The 22,879-nt window shown below is 42.9% G+C and overlaps 1 protein-coding gene across 2 annotated transcripts in view; it reads left to right on the top strand.

Annotated features, from left to right (window-relative positions):
• The first annotated feature begins 22,482 nt into the window (after positions 1-22,482).
• Positions 22,483-22,879, top strand: part of RIMKLB (ribosomal modification protein rimK-like family member B) — a 41,453-nt gene continuing 41,056 nt past the window's right edge. The window contains exon 1 of one of the 2 annotated variants that reach the window (XM_010849347.1): positions 22,483-22,558. The gene's annotated coding sequence lies outside the window, so the exon portion shown is untranslated. Of the gene's footprint in view, positions 22,559-22,848; positions 22,872-22,879 lie in introns of those variants that run through there. The other variant, XM_010849348.1, reaches the window with a different exon arrangement.

The raw sequence follows: 22,879 nt of genomic DNA, 5'->3' as shown, positions 1-22,879 counted from the left end.
GATCCAAAGGGAGGGGACTAGAGCTAGAGGAAACAGGTACAGAAATCAGGTAACGGTTATTCTAGAAATAAAGGGATTTTGGCAGAAGGGCTGTGAAATCAGTGCATGTGAAACATATGTAACTTTTATCAACAGTGACTTCTGAGTGCTTCTGTCTCATCATTTTCAGAAGGTGTGGGGGCCTTGCACTGCTCCTCTCGACCAGTCGTGCAAACATAAAATACTTGATTCAGGTTCAGAACTCTTGTCAGGTTTCCTGAAATGGAACTCACAACAAATAAATTTGAATAACTGATAAAATTGGCTGTAGACACACAAAATAAGACAAATACCTTGTTCACTGAGAGGAAATCTCTATCTTCTCATTCTACTCATCAGGAAAGAAATGAAAACAAAGTCTGGAATTCAAAAATATGAAAGACATCCAGGAAAGTTCAATGTATAATTTTTTTTAACGCAGTGTTCTTATTTAATTTTTTCATCTTTGTTGCTGCACACAGGCTTTCTCTAGTTGCAGCGAGCTGGGCTACTCTAATTGTGGTGTGAGGGCTTCTCATTTCGGTGGCTTCTTTTGTTGCAGAGTATGGGCCCTAGGCGAGGGCTCGGTACTTGCGGAGCAGCTGCCTAGTCACCCTGTGGCACTGTGGAACCTTCCCGGTACAAGGAATCAAACCTGTGTGCCCTACATTGGCAGGCGGATTCTTTTTCTTATTGGAGGCTAATTGGTTTACAATATGACAAGCGGATTCTTACCTACTGGACCACCAAGGAACTCTCGTGTATATAATTATTCTCAAATAGCAACAGCTAGTAAAATCAGTGGACACAGCACATTTATATGTTTGCATTTTAATAGACGGTATGAGCCAGGACACCTACAGGATGGCCCTTGGTGATCCCCACGTTCTGTTCTTCACCCTTACGTATACTACTAGCCAATAAGATAACAGCAGAGGCAATGGACTATATCTTCCCAGAAGAGATTACAGAGAGACTTCAGCTTTTAGGGCTGGTGCTCTCTCGATCTCTTGCTTGTTTTCCCTGAGCAAAGCCGGCTGCTGCTGTGAGTCACTCTATAGAGAAGGTCATGGCCAAGAGTTGTGTGAATGAACTTGGAAATGGATTTTCTCTCAGTTGGCCTGGAAGACTGCAGCCCCAGCCAACACCTTGACTATAGCCTAGTGAGCTGCCCTCAGCCAGAGGTACGCAATAAAGCTGTGCTTGGCTTCCTCACCAACAGAAACTTTGGGAAAAATAAATGTTTTAAACTGCTAAGTAGATAAGAATGCATCATAAAACTATTGTATTCCAACTAAATAGTATGTAATAAAATCACATTAATACAATTATACTATTATGAAATACTGCTGCTGCTGCTAAGTCACTTCAGTCGTGTCCGACTCTGTGCGACCCCATAGACAGCAGCCCACCAGGCTCCCCCATCCCTGGGATTCTCCAGGCAAGAACACTGGAGTGGGTTGCCATTTCCTTCTCCAATGCATGAAAGTGAAAAGTGAAAATGAAGTCTCTCAGTTGTGTCTGACCCTCAGCGACCCCATGGACTGCAGCCTACCAGGCTCCTCCGTCCATAGGATTTTCCAGGCAAGAGTACTGGAGTGGGGTGCCATTGCCTTCTCCAATGAAATACTAAATTAGCTAGTATAATACATACGTTCAGTTGCTCAGTTGAGTCTGACTCTTTGCGATCTCCTGGACTGTAGCCCACCAGGCTCCTCTGTCTATGGAATTTTCCAGGCAAGAATACCAGAGTGTGTTGCCATGTCCCTCTCCAGTGGATCTTCCCAAACCAGGGATTGAACCTGCATCTCCTGCGTTAGCAGGCAGATTCTTTACCACTGTGCCACCTGGGAAGCCTTAGCTAGTATAATATGTTGGCTATTAATACACACTAGTTTAATACACTAGGGTTAATATATACTAATGTTCATGGAGCATTTACCATACACTAGGCACTGTGTTAAAAAGTGTGATTGGGCTACATAAATTAAATACATCCTTTTGAAATTAGTACATTCATAGGAAAGCATACAGAAAAGGAAGGAGAGATGAAAAAGAAGAAGAGATAAGGGAGAAAAGAAAAAGAGGGTGGGAGAAAGAAAGAAATCACACAGAAACCATAGAATCACCTTTAACATTCACTTTGTATCTAGATTTGCTAGGGACTTCTGGTGGTCCTTCCTTCTGGAGAAGAAAATGGCAACCCACTCCTTGACATGGTGTTGGCTAAAAAATCCCAAATGGTCTCACTCATGGCTCTCTGGTGCTGGCTGCCCACGGAAACGAGCCTCTGATGGGGCTGCTGGCAAAAGCCTCAGTTATCATCTATGTTGTATCTACAGCTGACTCACTTGGGCTTCCGACAGCATGGCCCTGGTGGAGAGAAGAAACATCCCAAGAGGCAAAGGAAGAAGGTGCAGATCTCTTAGGATCTCCTTCACTTTGTTTTCAGTTTTTTTATTTTTTGGCTATGCTGCTGGGCATGAGAGGGCTTCCCTTGTAGCTCAGTTGGTAAAGAATCTGCCTGTAATGCAGGAGTGAAGTGAAGTGGTTCAGTCGTGTCCGACGCTTTGCGACCCCACGGACTGTAGCCCATCAGACTCCTCCATCCATGCGATTCTCCAGGCAAGAGTACTGGATTAGGTTGCCATTTCCTTCTCCAGGGGATCGTTCTTACTCAGGGATTGAACCTGGGTCTCCCACCTTGTAGGCGGACGCTTTACCATCTGAGCCACCAGGGAAGTCCGTAATGCAGGAGACCCACGTTCAATTCTTGGGTTGGGAAGATCCCCTGGAGAAGGAAATGACAACCCACTCCAGTGAGAATCCCATGGACAGAGGAGCCTGGCAGGCTACAGTCCATGGGGTCGCAAGATTCGGATACAACTTAGGGACTAAACCACCACCTGGGCATGAGGGATCTTAGTTTCCTGACAAGGAATCAAACCCGTGCCCCCTGCAGTAGAAGCATGGATTCTTAACCACTGGGCCACCAGGGGAATCCCAGGTCTCAGCCTCACAAGTTCCCCAGCATCACTCCCACTATATTCTGTCAGGTAAAGGAAGTCTTCAGGGTCTCAATTCCAAATTAAGGGAAGGAGAAATAGACTTCGATCCTTGATGAGAGGAGTAGCAAAAAAAAAAAAAAAAAAGTGTCACAGGACTTCCCTGGTGGCTCAGACGGTAAAGAATCCATCTGCAATGAGAGAGACCTGGGTTCGATACCTGGGTAGGGAAAGTCCCCTGGAGGAGGACATGGCAATCCACTCCAGTATTCTTGCCTATTGAATCCTCATGGACAGAGGAGCCTGGCGAGCTACAGTCCACGGGGTTGCAAAGAGTTGGACAAAACTGAGGGGGCTAAGCACAGCAGAGCACACATGTGTCACAAGGATAAATGGAATCTTTAACAGATTAGCTAAGAGCCAAAGAACATTTGTGTTTTGTCCTTTCCCTGAAGACTAATTCCCTCTCATCACAATTCTAAAGACCTCTTGTATGCTCAATAAGATAGAAAAAGTTCAGTCTTTGGTTTCTGCGGCATCCGACACTGTTCTGCTGCTTACACTTCATTGCTGGAACTGTTCAAGTTTCTTCCGCAGACACCTGTCTCTTGACTGTACCCGACTCCTGTGTCTCTATTTACCATCTTTTGCTTCCGCTCCCAGATCTATACCTCAGTCTCTTCTACACCTGAAAGTAAAATAGGCATCTCTAGTTGGATGTTTCATTGGCACCTTGAGTCCGTCAGGCTTTGTCTTAGAGAGAGCAGGATCATTTAAGCAGAAGAGGGTGGGTGGGGGCGGCAGAGGTGGGGAAACTAAAGAACAGACTCCTAGCAGTAACCTCCAAGAGACCAGTACCCATCTTCTGGAGGCCACCTTGCATGCTGAGATGTCACCACTCAGTCTACAGAAGCACACAGGCTCTGCTAGAATCCACACTAGCAAAATGCATCTTCCCTCCTTGCCTCTCTCTTCACTTATGTGGCTTTCAATTCAAGTCTTCTTGGTTGCTGGTACGTAAACCACATTTAAACTCTAGCTATAAGAGAGTCTAGGGTATGTAGTTTTTAGTTTTCCACCCTCTATAATACGGGACGGTGCCCAAGAAAGACATGTGAATAAATGTAAAGTAAATTGCCTTATTTTTGCATATGGAAAATTGAGTCATTCTCTGCATTGGTTGGTGCCCCTCTCATTCTAGAAATCTGCCACCATCACCCAGATGAAGCATGTGAGTCATCCCTGAATTTGTCCCTCACCCTGAATCCCAACACACGCACACACACACACTCACACACATACACATACATCCGTTTTCTCTCTTATTTCCATCACCACCCCAGTTCAGTCCAAGTCATTACTCTAACAGTCTCAACTCATCTCCCAATTTCCTCACCTTAATTGGTAATACAGAGCACTATGAGTAATTTTTATAGCATTACTCAACTTAGGTCATCCTGACTTAAAAATCTTAGAGGCGTATCATTATCCTTAGGACACAGATAGAACCTCTTAGTTCCATCTCTCACCACCAGTGCTCCAATCCAACCACCCCAACCCATTTTGCATTTTGCTTTCCGACCACACTGACTGACTTAACAGTTACTGCAAAAGCTCCAAGTTCTCTTGTTGCTTCTAAGCCGCTGTACATACTCCGTTCCGTTTGTACCACCTCCACCAAAATCCTTAATATACCAATTTAACATAACCCTTATGTTCATCTGGCTAATTTCTACTCATCCTTTTCAGCTCAGCTTTAAATTGTTTTCCTGAGTGTCTCCACCACAACGTGGGCTTATTGTGGGCAGATGTTTTGCTCACTGTTGCATGCCCAAAACCAAGCCAGGGACTCCTATTTGTGCCTCAGAATACGGATGCTTAGTGGAGAAGGAAATGGCAACCCACTCCAGCGTTCTTGCCTGGAGAATCCCAGGGATGGGGGAGCCTGGTGGGCTGCCGTCTGTGGGGTCGCACAGAGTCGGACACGACTGAAACGGCTTAGCAGCAGCAGCAGCAGTGTAGGGGAGAAACTGTATTTCCTAAGACTGAACACAAGAGGGCGACAAATCACTTCTCTGGACCTGCTCTGACGTTTGGCTGAATTTTCCTTCACTTCATTTACTATTCCAACTGACATAGTTCATGTAGCACAACTCTTGGGCTGTGCCCGACAGGATGAAAGATTCCTAATGACTCAGAACTGTACTTCATTTATATTCTGGCTGCCTTCTCAGTGCCAGGCACTTCACTACCTACTGGTAATTAACGATGAATCAGTCCCAAGTCCTCCATTCAAATAATCTAGTGGGAAAGAGAAGCGAACTTAACTTTATTCCCAGACATAGGAAGACACAATATATTTTTTTTTTTTCCAGTATCACTGGCTTCTTAAAATGGCAGAAAGGTTAACTATGGGGTGTAAATAAGACTGAAACTTAGGGGCTTCCCTAGTGGCTTCAGTGGTAAAAAATCTGCCTGTCAACACAGGAGACACAAGTTCGATTCCTGATCTGGGAAGATCCCACCTGCTGCAAAGTCACTAAGCCCTTGCACCACAACTACTGAGCCTGTGCATTATAAGAGAAGCCGTTGCAATAAGAAGTCCAGACACTGCAACTAGAGAAAGCCTGCGTCAGCAACAAGGACCCAGCACAGTAAAAAATAAAAAACAAAAATAACCAAACTAAAATTATTTAAAGACAGAAACTTAGACTTTCCTAAGTGACATGTTTGAAAAGCATAATCACCACCAATCCAGCTAATTCTACCCCAGATAATTCTAGGATAGTTGGAGAATTATGCCTCATCCTAAGCCCATTATTCCCCCTCCCCATTTTGAATAGACTTTTTTTGTGTCCAGAGCAGTTTTTATGTTCAGAGCAAAACTGAGTGGAAAGTACAGAGAATTTCCATATACTCCTTGCCCTACATACTCACATCCTTCCCCACTGTCAGACCAGGGAAGTCCACTGTTACAAGAGTAAATTAGGGTTCACTCTAATTTGGAATGCTGTCCATTATGTGGGTTTTGACAAATGTGTACTGACATGCATCCACCATTATAGTATCGTACAGAGTAGTTTTACTGCCTTCAAAGTACTCTCTGCTCTGCCTTTTCATGACCCCCTCTCCTCTGAGCCCCGACAACAACTGATCTTTCTGCTGCCTGTTAGGTTTTTTTTTTTTCTTTTTCCAGAATACAGATAGTTGGAATCATATGGTATGTGTTTTTTTTTTTTCAGATTGCCTCTCTTACTTGATCATAATGCATTTAAGTTCAGTCCATGCCTTTTCATGCTTGGTAATTTATTTCTTTTTAGTGTGGAATAACAGTTAAACTGTGCATTCACCTACTTGATTGTTTCTGTTTGGGCATTATGAAGCTGCAATAAGCATACATGTGCAATTTTTTGCATACGTTTTTCCTTTGGATAAATACCAAGGAGCTTGAGACTAGATCATATGGTAAGGGTATATTTAGTTTTATAAGAAACTAATCTGTCTTCCAAATTAGTGGTACCATTTTGGATCCTCAGCAGTGAATGGGAGTTCCTGTTGCTCGACATCCTTGCCCTTGTTTCACGTTATCAGTATTTTGGATCCAGCCATTCTAATAGGCATGTAGTGATATCTCATTGTTTTTTAATTCTCATTTCTCTAATGACATAGGATATGGAGCGTTTGTTTCATTTGCTTAGTTGGCATCTTATATTTTTATTGGTGAGGTACGTGTTTCAGGTCTTTTGCCCATTTTAAAATCAGTTGTTTTCTTTTAATATTTACGTATTTATTTGGCTGCATCGGGTCTTAGTTGTGGCAGGTGGGCTCTCGAGGACTTGGGCTCAGTAGTTGGACCTCTCCGGCTGAGTTGCTCCATGGCAGGTGGGATCTTAGTTCCCCAACCAGGGACCGAATCTGAACCTTGGACTAAACCCTGGACTGAACCCTGGACTGAACCCAAATCCCTGCTTTGGAAAGTGGATTCTTAACCACTGGACCACTAGAGAAGTCCCTGTTTATTTTTCTTATTGTTGATTTTTAAGAGTTATTTGTATCTTTTGGATAACTATTCTTTATCTGGTATGTATTTTGCACATATTTTCTGCCAGTCTGTGGCTTGTCTTCTCATACTCTTGAGACCATGTTTTGCTGAGCAGAAATTTGGAATTTTAATGATGTTTCAGCTTATTAATGACAGTGACTTTGTATCTAAAAAAGTCACCACCATACCCAAGGTCATTTATCTATGTTATCTTCCAGAAATTTTATAGCTTTTCATTTTATATTAGGTCTATGACACATTTTGAGCTAAATTTTTTAGAGAAGAGCATAAGGTCTGTGTCTAGATTCTTTTTGTGGGGTGAGGGGAGGGCATGTGGATGTCCAGTTGTTCCAGTACCATTTAAAAAAATTTTTATTCTTTTATTTATTTTTGGTTGTGCTGGGTCTTTGCTTTTCGAGGGCTTTTTCTCCAGTTGTGGCGAGTGGGGGCTTCTGTCTATTTGTGGTACAAGGGCTTCTCGTTGTGGTGGCTTCTCTTGTTGCAGAGCACAGGCTTTTGAGCTTGCAGGCTTCAGTAGCGCTTCTGCTCAGTAGTTGTGGCACACGGGCTTAGTTGCCCTGCAGCATGTGCAATCTTCCCAGACCAGGGATTGAACCCGTGTTCCCTGCATTGGCAGGCAGATTCTAAACCACTGGATCTAAACCACTGATTCTAAACCACCCGGGGAAGTCACAGGACCATTTCTTAAAAAGACTGTCTTTGCTCCATTGTGTTGCCTTTTATCCTTTGTTCTAGATCACCTGATTGTTATTTATGTGGGCCTATTTCTAGACTCTATGATGTATCTTTGATCTTTTGTTGCCAATACCACACTGCCTTAATTACTGTAGCTTTATACTGTTTGATGCACAGAAAGACAAATGCTGAGACACAGAGGTGTGCAGCAGAGAAAGGGTATATTCATGAGGCAGCCAAGCAAGGAGCACCAAGCTCAAATCCACCTCCCCAAAGGTGAAGAGCTTGGGATGTTTATGAGACAAAGAAGCAAGGTGGCCTGAAGTGGGGCTTCCTAAGGGGAAAGAGACGGGAGGCAAGGTAAAGATGAAGTAATCAGTGTTCTGTGCAGGTGTATCTGATTTTCGTGCTTCTCATGGGATGCTTGTTCAGAAAACGGCAGCAGCAGCATGATCCCAGGGTGGGAGTTTTGACCCCCTGATGTCAAAGGTTATCAGGGCCAGTGGTTGGTTTGACCTGGACAAGACTAGCTCCCTGTTTCTGAAAAACAATTTAAGCAATTGTAGTGTAGCATGCATACATCAGAGGTGTAATTTATAAGGGCTGTTAAAGAAGTCTTGTGATGTTTCATCTAAGCTACGTGAAGTTTTGAGCATATGCAATCTGCAAGAACAATTAAAGCAAGCTTGGTCAATGAAGGCAGGTTACGGGTTATCATTTATTAAGCAAGTTATAGTTCAAAGGATCTCAATAGTAAATCGTGAGGTCAGTTAGTTTCAGTCCTCCATTTTGTTGTCTGTTCTTGGTCTGGGTCAATCTGTGGACATTCAGAAAATAACTTGCTGGAATTTTGATTGGGATCATATTGAGTCTATAGATCAACTGGAAAGAACTAACATCCTGACAATATTGAAGTCTTCCTATCCATGAACATGAGATAGCGACTCATTTAGTTTTTCTTTGATCTCTTTTTTCAGAGTTTATGGTTTCCTTTGATCATTTTTGTATTTAGGTTTATACCTGTGTGTTCAGTCACTCTGTCGTGTCTGACTGTTTATGACCCCATGGACTGTAGCCCACCAGGCTCCTCTGTCCATGGGAATTTTCCAGGCAAGAATACTGGAGTGGTTGCCACTTCTTCCTCCGGGGGATCCTCCCCACCCAAGGATGGAACCCTCTTCTCTTGCATCTCCAAAGTAGTTTATTTTATTGGGTCTCTGCTGCCCTCGTCTCCCTCCCTCCTAGTACACAGCACATAAAACCCTGGGAATATCAGAAGTTACTTGTCTATTCTAAGCTAATGAGATGACTGGTGCTGGGGACTCTAGGATCATCATGGGATGAATGTTCATTGCTGGGGTAATTACCCATGTGATGAGAAGGTTGGAATTTTCAGCCATCTCCCCATCTCCAAAGAGGCGTGAATTATTGTTGATGGACTATGATTTAATCCTCCCCCATGTAAGGGAGCTCCATAAAAATTACCTGATGGAAGGGGTTTGGAGAGTGTATTTTGTGGGGAATACATCCCAGTGCTGACACGGTACAGTGCCCAAGGATGGCACAAGAGCTCTGCATATTCCTCCCTTATACCTTGCCCAACACGCCCCGTCCCTTTGGCTGCTCCTGTTTCTAGCCTTTACAATGAATGGGTAATACTGAAAAAGTAAAATACTTTCTTGAGTTCCGTGAGTCATTTAACAAAATTATTGAACTTGAGGAAAAGATTGTGAGAACACTGATTTATAGCCCGGTGTTCAGAAGTACAGGAGGCAAGACTTGTAACTGGCAGCAGAAATGGAAGCAGTCTTGTGGCACTAAGCCCCAGACTTGAGAGATCCAACGCTAACTCCGGTTACGTAATTTTACAGTCTAACTGAATTGTAGGATACCCAGCTAGTGTTTGGAAATTGGGAAGTGTCAGAGAGCCAGACCCACACATTTGGTATGTAGGAAAAAAAAAAAAAAAGTTTCTTGGAGTGAGACTTTCGTAGAAAAAAGGCAGAAGCAAAGCAAGAGAATTATTGCTTGGCTATAACTTAAGGCCTATATGGCTGTTTGTGGTTGACTTACTCCTTGGAAGAAAAGCTATGACAAACCTAGACAGTGTATTAAAAAGCAGAGATGTCACTTTGCCAACAAAGGTCTGTATAGTCAAAGCTATGGTTTTTCTATAGTCCTGTACAGACGTGAGAGTTTGACCATAGAGAAGGCTGAGTGCTGAAGAACTGATGCCCTTGGTCAGCAAGGAGATCAAATCCTAAAGAAAGTCAACCTTGAATATTGATGCTGAAGCTGAAGTTCCAAAACTCTGGCCACCTGATGGGTAGACCTGACTCATTGGAACAGACCTTGATGCTGGGAAAGATTGAAGGCAGGAGGAGAAGGGGCAACAGAGTAGGATAAGATGGTTGGATGGCATCAATGACTCAATAGACGTAAGTCTGAACAAATTCCGGGAGATGGTGAAGGACCGGGAAGCCTGGTGTGCTGCAGCAGTCCATGGGGTTGCAAAGAGTCTGACACAACTTAGCCATTGAACAGCAACTACGCTTAGGTTTCAGTTTCGTAACCTTGAGGCATTTACAGGCTTAGATTTTGGTTTGCTTATATACAGCCACCTTGGAATTAGAGCCTCCACAGTCTAATGGCTCCCTCCTTAATTAACTTAATGATTTCTCCCTTCTGACCATCCTCTTGTACATGGGAGATTCACCAAAAATTTGGTATTAGCAGAACTTCTCAGTCACCATCAGAATTAAGTTGCTTTTGTCTCATTGTGATACTGATTAAGATGTCAGGTTCACAGAAGAATTTGTTTGGGGGGAGTTCCCTGGCACTCCAGTGATTAGGACTCTGTGCTCTCACTGCCAAAGACTGGGGTTCAATCCCTGGTTGGGGGAACTACTAGCTGCATGGCCCGGCCAAAAAGGAAAAAAAAAATTTTTTTTTTGGTTATTCATCTTGTTTCTGTTATGCAAGCACAATGAGACCATTTGACACGCAGCTGATGGCTATGAATGTGCATTTAAGACCTGTGAGAGAACACAGTGCACCAAGGAACCAATCATGGTTATTATTCAATTCAGTTCAATCTCTCAGTCGTGTCTTTCTGACTCAACCCCGCTGACTGCAGCACGCCAGGCTTCCCTGTCCATCACCAACTCCCGGAGTTGACTCAAACTCATGTCCATTGAGTCGGTGATGCCATTCAACCATCTCATCCTTTGTCGTCCCCTTCTCCTCCTGCCTTCAATCTTTCCCAGGATTAGGGTCTTTTCAAATGAGTCAGTTTTTCACAGACTATAAGGAGGATAATACCAAGAGTGAGAGGTATATTCCTAATCAGAACTTCCTATGAACCAAACCAGTTGTTATCAAATAAATCAGGGAATGTACCTGAAGGGTCATCAACCCACCAAAGGCAAGTGGCTTATTCATTAATCTTGTGTATTTAGCACAATACCAGAGTGTAGTGGTGTTGATCCAACTGTGACAGGAGGCATTCTGCCGTGGCACAGTTTCCTCCTTGTTAAGCTGACAAGTAACGTCAAGCAATTCTATTATCCAAGACCATCCTAGCAAGAAAGGGTCAGGACTTTTGTTGTGCAACTATGACCTGAGTTATAGATTTAGGGATAATTGCCAGATTTGAGGGCCTGGCAGGAAGTGACCTTCCTTTACCTGCAAAGGCTGCCAAGAATCCTGTAAACAGGTTAGCAGGCCTGTTTTTCCCAAGGGGCTTGACTGACTCCACAGAGTGGACTGAGTCTTTACTCTGGGCTTTGAATTCCTTCCAGAGGCGAATTTCTGTTCTTATAAGGACTTACTTAGAAGGGCAAGTATGGTTGTTTTTAATCCTCAAAGAATAGGGCTGAATGAAATCAAGAGGCTGATCCACCCACCCAAATACATGAATTAAGATGGAAATCTAGATTCCTGTGTTCTAGATTTAGAGCTGTGGGTCTCTGGAATGTTTTCGTAAATGCTTCCACAATGACCTCAGCATGTTTTTCTTTCCCTTTGGGTACATAGTTTCATTTTAGCTTAGGAGAAAATGCCTTTAAAAAAAAAAAAAAAAAAGGACTTTTAAAGCTACTTCCAATTAGGCCAACTTTTGACCACAGGCCTACTTTTAAAAAAATGTAGATCTTCTCCTCCCCTCCCTCAAATATTTTGTCAGGTTTCAGCTGGGACAAACAGTAAATTTTCCTGGTAGTTTGGAACAATCCCAGGGATCCAAGAGGTGTTTCCAAAGAGGATGCTAAAGATAATACCTTCTTAGATCTGGAGCCACTTCGAAAAATAACCCAAAGATCCAGCAACAGTAAGTAGGACCCTAGCCACAAACAGCCCATGTTTCTGTCCAGCTATATTTTGGGGCTGAAATGCCTGCATATGTCCCTAAGAACCGAAAACCTGAGTGCCCCAGGCAGGCAGAGAAACTTGTTGTTTAGTTGCTAAGTCGTGCCTGATTCTTTTGCGACACCAAGGACTGTAGCCCACCAGGCTCTTCTGTCCATGGGATTATTCAGGTAAGAATACTGGATTGGGTTGCCATTTCCTCCTCCAGGGGATCTTCCCTGCCCAGGGACTGATCCTGCATCTCCTGCATTTCCTGCATTGGCAGGCGAACTCTTTACCACTGAGCCACCTGGGAAGCAGAGAAACTGTAGAGAAGGATAAATAATTTTCCTTCTACTCTTGAGAGAGGCTGGGAGTCCTCGTTGTCTAGGGTATCTCTTGACTGGATCTAAAAGTTAAAAGATCCCCCACTCTGGCCACTGCAATTCAAGATTATCTTTGGTGAGATTAATATACTTGTTCAGTCTTAAAATTTATTCACCTGGACCCAGTTCAGTTTAGGTCAGATCCAATCCCATCCCCAATCCAGTCTGGTTTTAAGTTGGACCCAGTTTGACTTTGGCTGGTTTCTGGACCCAATCTGGAAAGATGAAATGCTCAGATAAAAGTCTGACAGCTCATAAGCAAGGATCCAAGAGGGTTTCAGCTACATCCTCCAAAGAAGCTGTGCCTTAAAGGGGCTAAGTGAGTACTTCTACATGGTTTCTCATTTCTCTAGGAGGCCACTCAGGAGCTCCTTCTGTTCCCTCAGCTGACAACAGAAAGCTAAGAGACCAACTGAGGCATAATAAGAGTATGTGAAAATGTTAGTTGCTCAGTTGTGTACAACTCTTTGAGACCCCATGGACTGTAGCCCTCCAGGCTCCTCTGTCCATGGAATTTTCCAGGCAACAGTAATGGAGAGGGTTATCATTCCCTTCTCCAGGGGATCTTCCCAATCCAAGGATCAGACCTCCGTCTCCTGCATTATAAGTGGAGTCTTTACTGTCTGAGCCACCAGGGAAGCCTAAAAACAAAGACACCAAGGCAAGCTACAGTCATGTGCCATGACTCAGATTTTTTAAATCTGAGTATTTTACGAGTATACATGAACAAAAATCAATTCTAATTGAGCAGCTTCAATGGGAGTTGGGGAGATTTTTATAGGGGAAAGGGAGAAGCAAGAAAATTATTGGTGGGATGTATTATGTTGGTCAAAATGTAAGACCTTATTTATATTCTACTTGGTGGCCTTTCATCCTAATGGCCCCCTAATTTAATTAACACATGCAGGATTTAGGGAGGGCTCCATGAAAGAATTGTGAGGAAGAGTGGTTGTCAAGCCTTAGTACATCAAAATAATCCAATGTACATCACAATGAAAACTCTTGAGTTTCAGTTTGGTGTGACTGGCGTGACTGGCGTGGGGATTACAAACTGCAAATGCGGTAAGAACACCTCCAGGTGGAGGTGTTCCTAAAAGTGAGGACTTCAGACTTCTTCATACCAGTATTTCTTAAACCTGAGAGCCTGAGTCAGAATCCTCTGAAAGTGTGACTGCCAGAAAAAATGCACGATGGTTAAATAAATTTGACCTGCACTAATAATTTTAGTATATCTCAAAAACTGCACTATTTGGGATAGATCATGTTAGTTTAACTGAAATTCAAATGTACTTTCTTTCCAAGCATCTTTCAAATGAGTAGTTTGTGTTCCTGTTGTGACTGTTGTCTGTTTCGTCTTTTTCAGAAATTGCAAACGATACAATCTCATCAGGAGATTGTTTTATCTCTGATTCACCTACTGAATCTTCTGACCTCCTTCTAGAATCACCTCAGTTACTCAGTGGGTAACAAAAATTTCAATAAACCTTTATACTTCTTTTTTCTTAGTTTCTCCGTTTATTTTCACACTTCGGTTTGGTCTCTCCTCTGCTGTCCCCTCCTAACTCTTGTTTCTCTGCTTTTGTTCAAGTTGTCTTCATGGAAATGCCTCCCGCGGCTTTCTCTCCTTCCTTCCCTTCTGTTTCCTTTCTCCTTTTTCCTTCTCTCCAAGCCTCCCACGGCAAAATTAAACTGTGCAAACAAGTTACTACACTAGGGACCAGGCCACAGTATTGTGTTCCAGAAGTTTCTGTTCTGACAGTCCTTTTGCAAGAGCAAGTTCCCAGTCTGGGGAAAAGAGAGCGTCAAGAAACAATCGCTTCGCCCGAGGATCTGCTGGGGGAGTGATGGATGGTACCGCAGTTACTTAACTGCCGGAAAAGGAGGGGAGTCACTGCCAGGCAGCGGGAGGGGCGGAGGTGGCTGGGAGAAAGAGCCAGTCAGGAAGAGCCATGAAAGGGGGCGGGGAATGCGCTCCCTGTGTATGCTGCCTGCAAGACCTTTCTGCAGATACTGTGTCTTTGTGAGCTGACTGCGGAGGCCATGTGCATGCAGAATGCATGTGAATGTATGCGTTGCTTATTTCAGATCGCGGGTCTATGTGAACTGCTGACTGCAAGAAACAGGAATGTACCGTTGAAAGGATTTTGCAGTCAGAGTGCTTGTTTGTGGTTGTGTGGTATGTGTGACTGACTTTTTGCCAAATGCGCTGTTTCAGATTCCAGCTCTCAGAGTGGAGTGGAAGTCTGGCTGACTAAGCCAAGGTGCAACAAAGTCAGAAGGAAATATGGGGGCAACTTGAGGTGGAAATAGAGAAGCTTGTTGCAACAAGAGAAAGAAAAAAAAATTGGAGAAAGGAGAAATGAATGAGAAACAGAATATAAGCACGAAAAATTCCTTACTTGGAAGAAATTTGTAAGGAAGCGAGAAAGAAAAGCAACATTCTTCCCGATGTAGGAACTATATATATATATATATATATACTATATATATCTTTAGTTCCTCTGGTACCTTGATGAGATTATTTCCTAGTTTTTCCTCCCTTATTTCTTTCTAGACACAATTCATCTTGGCAGGTACATTACACATATATTTTGGTTACACCAGGGGATAGTTTAAAACTTAACAGTTATCCAGAAACGAACATTATCAGTTCTTACATGAGAGATAGGGGCTTTTTTTTTTTTTGGTGCTGTTGTTAGATCAGAGAGCTATTGGCTGTAATGGAAAGATGTCCAGTTTGGGTTTTTTTTGGGGGGGAGGGGCATCCCTGGATAGGCTCAAACCAAGGACATTCAGTTTTGATCAGGAATTTGTTTCATTTTAATTCTTTATAATTGTTTAGTGATTGAAATAGTTCATGAAGTCCATGATATTTCAAAAACAGGGGTGTTGAAATACAGTCTCTGCATTCCAGTAGTTATTGTTATTACTATGATTATTAACAATTTGACAGGGACTACCTACACCTGGAGTGAGAACTTCTAGATCTCCGTGGATAAATAGCATAACTTTGAACTTGGAGGTGGGCTGGGGAGGGAAGTCTTAATTGGGACCCTATTTGTTTTGCTTTGTTGCAAAAACACTACATATTTTGGATGGCTTCAAATTGCAGTCATTACGATGTCTTCCTCAGCTCTTTGCTTGCTTCATTTTTAAAACATTAGAGATTATTATAACTGTATTTCCGGTACTACTTGTCCTCCATTCATTAATATGTCTTTTATTTTATTCAGCCATCTTCTCCCTTTCTTTTCATCTGCCTTGCTCCTTCTTGTTTCTCATCATGTTTCCCTGGATTTGATTAAAATTCTCTTCACTTCTCTCCTCACCACTCTCTCCTTTATGGAAATTATTCCTTTTCAGGCTTGTCTTTTCCCTCATTCCCTTCTCTGGTGTCTTTGTCTCCAGCAGAGGGGGTCTGATGTTGATCCGAGGTAGGGAATAAGGCCTGGGAGAAAGCAGCCTGGGGGAAAAGGAGGAGGAAGCAGAGATTCAGCTGTTTCTGCCATTATCTGGTGAAAGGCAGGCTTTAAGCCGGCCTCTGTAAATTCCTCCCCTCCCGCCCCCACAGTTCCCCACCTCAAAGGGTCTCTCCACTTCTCCACCTTAAATTCCATTCCCCACCCCCAACCCCCCCACCCCCTGCCATTTCTCGGGTGACATTACTCTCTACCAGCTCTGACTGCCAGGGACACTGACCTACTTTCTGCCCTCTCTGTCAGGCATGAACCCTGATTTGTCTAGTAAATCCTGAGTTTCTGCTAAATCCTTTTTTGCCCCAACCTATTAATGGGTCCCTTTTGAACCTCAAAGCATTTCACAATTTCCCACAAAATAGTAGTTTTTCTGTTCAGCAACTGAAGTTTGAGAAGCTTAATGATAAAAAATCTGTGACTTTAGCAAATCCATCTATGACAAATGAATTGGTACTTTGTTGATCACAGTAGAATCTATACATATTCAGACAGTAACAGTAATAGTTTTTTGGTTGAATCTTTATATGTTTGATTGATGGATTCCTAGATTCTTTGTGACAAATTCTAATACACACACACACCGTTATTTATCAATTGTATGTTATGTTAGAGACATGTCAAAATATCAGGCATTGCTATCCTAATACTACTTTACATACTAAGTAGTAGGAGGAAACTGCTGACGAAATCAACTGTGCAGTCATTGAGGGTTTATAAGAAGTTGGTTCAGAGTATGTACTTTGATGCTTGAATTCAAATCATGGCTTTGCCACTTGCTAGCTAGTAATAGCTGTGTGAGTTTGAACAAGTTATTCAAACTCTCTGTTCCTCAGATGGTTCAGTGGTTAAGAATCCGCCACCAATGCAGGAGACACAGTTTTGATCCCTGGGTCCGGAAGATTTCCTAGAAAAGGAAATGGCAACCCACTCCAGTATTCTTGCTTGGGAAACCCCATGGACAGAGGAGACTGGAGGGCTACAGTCCATGGGGTCGTAAAGAGTTGGACATGACTGACCAATTAAACAACAACAATAGTCTTAGCCTAGCTTGTCTGTCCTAATTGTCCAGAAAACTTTTGGAAAACTAGCAGGAAGGTTTGGAACTTTTATATTAGAGATTTGCCTAGTAATTGCACTGTCACTCGACATAAAATTTCTTTTTCCTTTTTTCTTTCTTTCTTTTCAGTGTTTCCTCATGCTGCCAGGATGAATCCCAAACTGAGTTTGGGCGAGTCAGGTAGAGTTTTCTATTTAACCTAAGAGAAAAGTAAGGAAGATTAAATAAATCTAGCTTAATGATCACTACGGGTTTGAAACCCAAGAGAGCAAGAATGATTTAAAAACAAAATGAAGAAATAGATATTGTTCTGTTTCTTTGCATAGAAGATAATTACATGAACTCAGACTAATGAATGGAACTCCCCAGTCCAACTTTTTATAATTTTATTTATTTATTTACTTAGTGGGTGTACTAGGTCTCCGTTGCTGCTCAGGCTTTTCTCTAATTGCAGAGAGTGGGTGCTACTCTCCAGTTGCAGTGCATTGGCTTCTCATTTTGGTGGCTTCTTTTGTTGCTGAGTGCTCTAGGGCTTCAGCCGTTGTGGCTCCCAGCTCTAGAGCACAGGCTTAGTAGTTGTGGTACACATGCTTAGTTGCCCCATGCTACGTGGGATCTTCTAAGATAGGGATCGAACCCGCATCTCCTGCATTGGCAGGCAGATTCTTTACCACTGAGCCACCAGGGAAGCCCTAGTCTAATTTTTTAAATGTGAAAAATGCAGCAACAGGACCAGAGCAATCAAGATGGTGCCAGGTCATTAGAATGATCCCAGAACTCATTCATTCTTTCATCCATTCAATCTGTAAGTATTTGTTAATCATTCAAGGTGCTACTGGTGACATTCATGGCAGATCCAACAGCTCATGTGTGGTTAGATATCATTTCTATGGTTGAAATGTCACCAAATTCAATCAGGTGACTCTCTGCCCTGAGTGGAGGGTTCTCCCCTATTTCTTTTTCCCCCTATTATTTCTTTAAAGAGAACATGCTGTTACCTTTCCACATTTGCTTAGTCCATTCTCTCTTCTTCCATTCTTCCTAGACTGAGATACTACTAATAAAATTTTACTTTTATTATTTATTACTGGGTCTTTATTGCTGTTTGGGCTTTTCTCTAGTTGCAAAGAGCGGGGACTACTCTCCAGTTGCAGTATGTGGGCTTCTCATGGCGGTGGCTTCTCTTGTTGTAGAGCATGGGTTCTAGGGTGCACGGGCTTCAGTAGTTCTGGTTCCTGGGCTCTAAAGCATGGGCTCAATAGTTGTGGCTCAGGGGCTTAGTTGCTCTGTGGCATGTGGGATCTTCCCTGCCCAGGAATTGAACCCATGTCTCGTGCATTGGCAGGCAGACTCTTTACACACTGAGCCACCAGGGAAGCCTAGATTGAGATACTTTTAATAAACTCCAGTGGATAGGGAATCCGGAGACTGGGAAATTGGCACCAATAATGTTACCTCATTGCCTCAATTTTTTCTTCTGTTAGAAGAGACTAACAATATTTACTCAACATTACAAGGTTGCTTGGGGCTTCCATTGAGTTTATAAATGCCGAGTGCTTTAAATTAAGAATATTTTACAGATGGCTTGTTTCTTTAAGACACTATTCTCAAACTTTCCTGTGTCTAAGAATTACGTGGTAAGCTTGCAGGCTATTGGCTGATTCTATAAGCTTTGTGTTTGGCGCCCCCCCCCCCCAAAAAAAAATGCAGATCCTCTGGCAAATTCAGAAAGTCAAAGGTGAAGGCTAAGGAATCTGCATTAAACATTCTGTGTACTCTTGTGTAGTATAGTAAAAGAGACAGTGGGCAGATACAACTAAAGGAAGGGGACAAAAAAAACCTATATCGTGCTCTTTCTAAGTCTTTTTCCTTAACACTTTTTCCTTCTGTGATTCAGCCAATGTACCGTCTTTCCTGGCTCTTCCCACCCCATCCTCCTTTGTGTTGGCATTGCATTTTCTTAGCATAGTTAGAGGCGCTCAGCTTACTGTGCAGAAATGGAGTGGAGGGAAAGGAGGAGGGACGTGGGTGGAGAAAGGCTAGATCAGGGTTTAACTGTGAAGACTGTTGTTGCCAGGCTGGTTCTAGCCGGCTGACTCTGGGAGAGGAAGCCTGAGGAGAGCTAGACTGACTGCAGCTGCTGCTACTGTTCCTTATTTGCTTGTGTCCATTCTGATAGAAGACTCACTACCTTTTCTCCACCCACAAAAATCACATTAGATATCCTACTGGTGGACACTATTTTAGGTACTGATAACAATCCTGGATTCCTTCCTGTTTTCTCTTTACTACTTTGGGCCTTTCATTTTGATCAAATCCCAGCTGGTTTCTTTGTCTTTAACCCCAGGAGGTAAAGACATGCACCAGATGGTGGCTATGGGGTACTTAAAGATTTTTGCTTGACCTGCAGTCTCCGTGGTAGATGAGTTATGCTTTTCTGACTGATGTAACTATACACTAGGGCAACTCGAGTGGAATCAGAGAGAACCTGGGCAACTTGGTTGGGAGATTTTGTTTCATCAAATCTTCTGTTTTATGTGCCTCCCCCATTACTGTTTTCACATTGTCCACCAAGAGCATTTTAATAAAGTCATACAGATAATTCCAGCATCTCTGTTGTCTAAACCTTGGTCTTTAGAATTCCCAGAAGTGTGTTAGCAAATACTGGTGTCTGGACCCCAACCCCAGATATTCTGATGTAAGCTCCCCAGTGGTTCTATTATGTCTAAGAACAAAAATCTGGAAATGTTTTGCTTTATGAAAAGGATGTACTTTAACTTTGTCTCACATATTATTCAGGGTAGAGTTGGTCTCACAATCAAAGGGACATCAGTAAATATGTATCTTTGTACTATCACCACATGTCTGAACATTGTATAACTTCTCTTTGGTATTTGACTATTTTGGTATCAGCCATGTATAATAATAGCTAATGTGCAGTTTCTATATAGTGCATTATATTTATGTTACCTCATGAATCCTTGAGTTTCCCTGGTGGCTCAACTGGTAAAGAATCCACCTGCAATGCAGGAGATTTGGGTTCAATCCCTGAACTGGGAAGATCTCCTGGAAAAGGGAATAGCTACCCACTCCAGTATCCTGGCCTGGAGAATTCCATGGACTGTATAGTCCATGGGGTTGCAAAGAATCCGACACGACTGAGCCACTTTCACTTTCATGAGTCCTTAAAGTTCAATGAAATAATCTTCATTTTGTTGACAAGAAAACTGAGGTGACGATCCCATGACACCAGTAAATAAAGCTAGGATTTCAAATCAGATAAATCAGATTTATCTGACTCCAGAGATGTGAGGTTACTAATAATATGGCTTCTCAAGGGAGTCAACTGACCCTCTTCTGAAGAATATTAATTTATGGGTTAAAAACGAATGGTGCATGATTAAATCAAGATAAACTACATTGTTCCTGAAGAGATGAGTCCTTACCTGTCCAGACATAACTACCATCAACCTATGAAACCTATAACTACTTCGAACTTATGATTGAACCTAAGAAACTGAACCTTGCTTTCCCACTATGGAAATGCTAAAAATACAGTGTCATGCCACTAGCTTTGTGCTTTCTTTTTTTAAAGTTATGGATTTAATTTGGCTGCACCAGGTCTTAGGCCTGTGGGATCTAGTTCCCCGAACAGGAAAGGAAGGCAGAGTCTTAGCCACTGGACCACCAGGTAAGTCTCTCACTGGTTTTGTTTTTTAAAAATATACTCCCAGGTTTGTTTTTTTGTTTCCCTGACTAGGTTACGTGAAAGCAAAGTTGCTGTGTTTTCTGAATTTCTTAGGATGTGTCTGGCACATAGTGATAGTGTATTGAATGATTGATAGCATTTTTTAAAAAGATAAGCAGCTAGTTAGTTACTAGTCTAATAATCCCTATCCACACTTTCACCTATACAACCTGGTTTTCCTGGATGTTCATGGCACTGTGAATTGGGATCCTCTGTTGGGCATGTCTGCAACCTTTTCTCTGTGCCAGTTTCCCTGTGTTTCTTGGGCTCATTGTGGTCATATCTCTGTGATCAAGCTTTGATTGCAAAATAATTGTCTTTCCTCTTCAGATTGAAGAGAAGTACTTTATGTTCCAGGAGATAGTATCACAGTGGACTATATAGTAACATTTTAGTTCTGTAGACCTTTCCCCCTTTCTCTTGAAGGTAGTAGATCATATGTATTTCCCTGTTGGCTCAGTGGTAAAGAATCCACCTGCTAATGCAGGAGATGTGGGTTTGATCCCTGAGTCAGGAAGATACCCTGGAGAAGGAAATGGCAACCCACTCCAGTTTTTCTGCCTGGGAAAGCCCATGGACAGAAGAGCCTGGTGGGCTACAGTCCATGGGGTCGCAAAAGACTGTCATACAATTTAGCGGCTAGACAACAACAGGTCATATAGCACTTTTGCCCCTCTACGTGTATCTTTGATGAAAATTGTTCACTATTCTAGGTTACACTCAGTGTCATAACATATAGTAACAGCAGTACAACACCCTAAATCATGCTACATTTCTCAGTCAGGGGACTCTGTGGTAAATAAATAAAAAAGCAGACTGTAAAGATTGGGGAAGGAATGCTGAAAAGAATTTGTTGGCTGAGGGGACTGAGAAGCTATTGTGATCTGCAAGAAGGCTGACTTGTCAGGACACAACTGTAGCACAGCTGGCGATATCTGGGGGTAAGAAATAAGTAAGGTTATTTGGAAATGACTATTTTCCATATAACTGTGGTTTATCACAGGATATTGAATATAGTTCCTTGTGCTGTATGGTATGGTAGGACCTTGTGTATCCATTCACTATAACAGTTTGTAACTGCTAATCCCAAACTTCCAAGCCATCTCTCCCCCAATTCCACTCTCTGAAGCCTGTTCTCAGTCTGTGTTTCTCTTTTGTAGATAAGTTACTTCATTTGTATCATATTTTAGACTCTGCATATAAGGGATATCATATGGTATTGGTCTTTGGTTTGACCTCTAGGGTCATCCACCTTTCTACAAAGGGCACTCTTTCATTCTTTTTTATGGCTGAATAGTATTCTGTCCTATCTATACACATCTTCCTTCCCCACTCACATTTGGGTTGTTTTCAACAGATTCATATTCTTACGCTCCTTTGCAGAGGAGTTTTTGGACCTTCCTCACCAGCGTGAAATTACCAGCACCATCTTTTAAAAAATCTGTCCCGTCTCAGCCATACTGTGAAGAAACATACTGAAGTGAACATTCCTTTTTACGCAAAGCTTGAGAATTTACAAAATGCTTTCAAGTGTATTATCACATTTCATTCTCACAGCAACCTTGGAACATACGCTGTTCAGAACAAAGCCTCAGAGAAAGTTAGGTAACTTCATTTGCCCAAGGTTTACACTGGTTTCTAAGTGGTAGAGCTGGCTGTGCCACGCGGCCCCGCCTGCATCTTAAAACCTGCCAAAAGCCCTGAGAACATAGGATATAGTTAAAAATTGGCCTCACACTATACAGAGGCATTGTCCTTACTCTGAACACGGAGAAGGACCTCAGAGGTATTTACGATCTTTGTCCCCAGATCTTTGCCTCCTGCCTCCGGAGTGGAGACCACCGTTTGAAGGGACTCGCGGGGACCGGGGTCCGCGAGGGGAGCGCGGGCGGTGGGCGGGGCCGGGCGGGAGGCGCCGAGGGGTGGACACGCACACCGCCTACCGCGTCCGGGGACTCGGGGGGCTCGCGTCAGGGGTGGGCTAAGTGGGGCCCGAGGAGGGGCTGTGAGGGAGGGGAGGGTATGTACAACGGAAGGGATTCACCACGCGGTTTCGGGTTGGGAACAGACCTCGCCCCTCCACCGGTTTCCCTTTCTCAGTGAGGAC

This window comes from Bison bison, unplaced genomic scaffold (genome assembly GCF_000754665.1).
Source record: "Bison bison bison isolate TAMUID 2011002044 unplaced genomic scaffold, Bison_UMD1.0 scf7180017864281, whole genome shotgun sequence".
NCBI classification, from domain to species: Eukaryota; Metazoa; Chordata; class Mammalia; order Artiodactyla; family Bovidae; genus Bison; species Bison bison.
Note: the sequence above shows the minus strand (reverse complement) of the source record. Positions and strands in the feature narration are given on the sequence as shown.